The sequence below is a fragment of the Dunckerocampus dactyliophorus genome, unplaced genomic scaffold (assembly GCF_027744805.1).
Source record: "Dunckerocampus dactyliophorus isolate RoL2022-P2 unplaced genomic scaffold, RoL_Ddac_1.1 HiC_scaffold_130, whole genome shotgun sequence".
NCBI classification, from domain to species: Eukaryota; Metazoa; Chordata; class Actinopteri; order Syngnathiformes; family Syngnathidae; genus Dunckerocampus; species Dunckerocampus dactyliophorus.
Genome location: NW_026559828.1, coordinates 27,501 through 30,986, shown reverse-complemented (window position 1 = coordinate 30,986; position 3,486 = coordinate 27,501). Strand labels below are relative to the sequence as shown.

The following is a 3,486-nucleotide window of genomic DNA, read 5'->3' as shown; positions in this document are numbered from 1 at the left end:
TGTCCTCCTTCGCCGACAGGCGTAGGTAACCATGTCAACCCTGCTCGTGATAGGGATTGGGGATTGCAATTATTTCCCATGAACGAGGAATTCCCAGTAAGCGCGGGTCACAAGCTCGCGTTGATTAAGTCCCTGCCCTTTGTACACACCGCCCGTCGCTACTACCGATTGGATGGTTTAGTGAGGTCCTCGGATCGGCCCCGCCGGGGTCGGCCACGGTCCTGGCGGAGCGCCGAGAAGACGATCAAACTTGACTATCTAGAGGAAGTAAAAGTCGTAACAAGGTTTCCGTAGGTGAACCTGCGGAAGGATCATTACCGAAAGCGGCGCGCCGCGGGGAGCTGGAGGCGGCTCCTCCCCCGGGCGCGGCCAACCCAGGTGGCGCTACCCCGGTGGCCGAGAGCGCCGGTCCCACGGCTCGAGGGACCGGGCCCCGCTCGAGGCGCGCGGCGGCACGGCGGCGGCGGCGGGCTCCGTCCCGCCCGCACGCACGCACGCACGCGTTACGGCGGAGGGGCTCCGGCTCCCCCGGTCCGGGCGCGGGCGGCGCGGGCGGGCGGGCGGGCGTCCCGGCGTCCCACGGGCCCCGCGCCACGGCCCTCGGCGGCCCAGGCGCGCGACGGTCCGGCGGCACGGCGGGCTCCGTCCCGCCCGCACGCACGCGTTACGGCGGAGGGGCTCCGGCTCCCCCGGTCCGGGCGCGGGCGGCGCGGGCGGGCGTCCCGGCGGGCCGACGGCCACGCGCCCTGGCCCCCGGAGGCCGGCGCAGGCCAGGACGGCGGCGTGCGTGTGCGCGGCGTGTCGTGGCGTGGCGTGGCGTGGCGTGGCGTGGTTGTCGCCTGCCCTTCGGGACTCGGGCGTGCGTTCGAGTGTGCAGAGTGTGCGGCGGCGCGGCGGGCTCCGTCCCGCCCGCACGCGTACGGCGGAGGGGCTCCGGCTCCCCCGGTCCGGCGCGGGCGGGCGGGCGTCCCGACGCGCCCCGCCGCCTGCCGCCGTTCGCTCCCCGGCCCCACCGGCAGGCCGGCTCCCACGCTCGCTCCCACGCTCGCTCCCACGTGGCCTCCCACGACGTCTCCTTCTCCTGCGCCACTGTGTTACCCCCCCCCAGGACCGACGGCGGGCCCTCCCCCGGGAGGCCCGCCCGAGGTGCGCGGTCGCACGGCGGGCTCCGTCCCGCCCGCGTACGGCGGAGGTGGTCCCCCGCGGCCACCGCCGGTCCGGCGCGGGCGGGCGTCCCGGCGGGCGTCGCGCCTTACGGAACCATAACCTTTACCCCGCCACCCGGCGGGGGGGCCGCGGGTACTCAACTCGCCTCCCTCCTCCGGAGGGAGGAGGGGAGTTTAATGTCTCCGGCCCCGGCCGGAGCGCCCGTGACCTTGTCGTCCCCGGACACAGCATTCCAGCTGGAAAGAAGGAGGTGTGCGCGGCCGCACGGCGGGCTCCGGCCCGACGGGCGCCGCGGGCGCCTTCACGGAACACCCCGGAACAGAAGACCGGGGGGCCCGCGGGTACTCTGCGCGAGTTCAAAGTCTCCGGCTCCGGCCGGAGGCGCCCGCGGCCCCTCCTCGTCCGAGGAGGTGCGCGTTCGCACGGCGGGCTCCGTCCCGCCCGCGTACGGCGGAGGTGGTCCCCCGCGGCCACCGCCGGTCCGGCGCGGGCGGGCTCTGCTCCGACGGGCGCCGCGGCCTCCGCGGAGGTGCGCGTTCGCACGGCGGGCTCCGTCCCGCCCGCGTACGGCGGAGGTGGTCCCCCGCGGCCACCGCCGGTCCGGCGCGGGCGGGCTCTGCTCCGACGGGCGCCGCGGCCTCCGCGGGCGCGCGTTCGCACGGCGGGCTCCGTCCCGCCCGCGTACGGCGGAGGTGGTCCCCCGCGGCCACCGCCGGTCCGGCGCGGGCGGGCTCTGCTCCGACGGGCGCCGCGGCCCCGGACGAGCCTCTGCGGAGGCGCGCGTTCGCACGGCGGGCTCCGTCCCGCCCGCGTACGGCGGAGGTGGTCCCCCGCGGCCACCGCCGGTCCGGCGCGGGCGGGCTGCGTTCCGACGGGCGCCGCGGCCTCGGCGAGCCAACCCGCCGCCTGGCGGCGGGGCGGGGGGAAGGGAGGACCGCGGGGGTACTCTGCTCGAGCGCCCTCGTCCCACCCGACCCCCCCGAACCGGCATCTTCACCCCCTTGTCATGATCTTGGCTTTTGAGGCGAAGCCGGCCGCCCTCTGCTGCCCGGGAGGGAGGGCGCGCCGTCCCCCAACTCACTTGTGTGGCAAGCCCACCAAAAACCCCTCTGACAACTCTTAGCGGTGGATCACTCGGCTCGTGCGTCGATGAAGAACGCAGCTAGCTGCGAGAACTAATGTGAATTGCAGGACACATTGATCATCGACACTTCGAACGCACCTTGCGGCCCCGGGTCCCTCCCGGGGCCACGCCTGTCTGAGCGTCGCTTGGCAATCAATCGGGAGTACGGACGAGGCCGGCCCAACCCCCCGCCCTCCGGGCGGGGGGCGGCCGCTCGGCCTACGCTCCCGCGGCTGGGGTGTCGCAGGCCCTCCGCGGGCCTTCGTCCCCTTAAGTGCAGACCGTAGAGCAAGCTGGCTGGAAAGAGGAAGAAAAGCCACGGGTTTCGAGGCCCCCGGCGTCCGAAGCGGCGGCGCGGCGCGCGGCGTGCGGCTCCGGCCGCCTCCGTCCCGCCCGCGACCCTGTTACGGTTCCCCCCGGTGCCCCTTCATCCGGTTTCGCTGGGCGTACCTCCGAGGTTTCCGGGGTTTGGCGGCGCGGTGCCGTCCCCTCCCGCCTCCCTCGCTGCGTTCCCGCCTCCTCGCCGTCTATCGAGCTCCCGCTCCTCTCCGTACCCTCTCCCCTTCCCCGGGGTTGCAGGGCGCCTCGCCGGGCCCCGCGCGTCAGCGGGCGCGGCTGCCGGTGGACCGCCGTGTCTCTGAGCAGCCCGCGCCGCGCGTGCGGCAGGTCGACCGGAGGCGTCGCGGAGGAGCGCGGACTCGTGAGAGTCAGGCCTGGTGGTGAGGGAACGGCCGCGCAGGGGCCCCAGGCGTGGTCGGGGTCGGTTTCGGCGTCCGCCTTGCCCCCGGTTCCACCCCTCGGTAACTCGCCGGCGATGCCCGGGTGTCGCGGGCCTCCCGCTCAGGGCGGGGGGAGTTCCGGGCAGGGCGCGGTGCTGCGGAGGCGTGTCCCGCCGTCCGTCCGTCCGCGCGCCCTCCGTCCGCCGCTGGCGGCGCCACCCGTCTCGTCCACCCCGCCGCAGCCCTCCTCTTCCCGCAGGGTGAGCCTCTCCGGAGCCACCCCCCCACACCCACCTTCGACCACGACCTCAGATCAGACGAGACGACCCGCTGAATTTAAGCATATTACTAAGCGGAGGAAAAGAAACTAACCAGGATTCCCTCAGTAGCGGCGAGCGAAGAGGGAAGAGCCCAGCGCCGAATCCCCGCCCGGCGGTCGGGCGCGGGAGTTGTGGCGTACAGAAGACCGCTTTGCCC

General features: G+C 74.7%; 2 non-coding genes across 2 annotated transcripts in view; both read left to right on the top strand.

Annotated features, from left to right (window-relative positions):
• Positions 1-2,281: 2,281 nt before the first annotated feature.
• Positions 2,282-2,435, top strand: LOC129174564 (5.8S ribosomal RNA). Its single transcript, XR_008567563.1, has one exon. It is a non-coding gene; the product is annotated as a 5.8S ribosomal RNA (ribosomal RNA).
• Positions 2,436-3,312: 877 nt separating this feature from the next.
• Positions 3,313-3,486, top strand: part of LOC129174562 (28S ribosomal RNA) — a 4,223-nt gene continuing 4,049 nt past the window's right edge. The window contains exon 1 of the ribosomal RNA XR_008567561.1: positions 3,313-3,486. This exon is cut by the window's right edge and continues 4,049 nt beyond it. This is a non-coding gene — a ribosomal RNA (28S ribosomal RNA).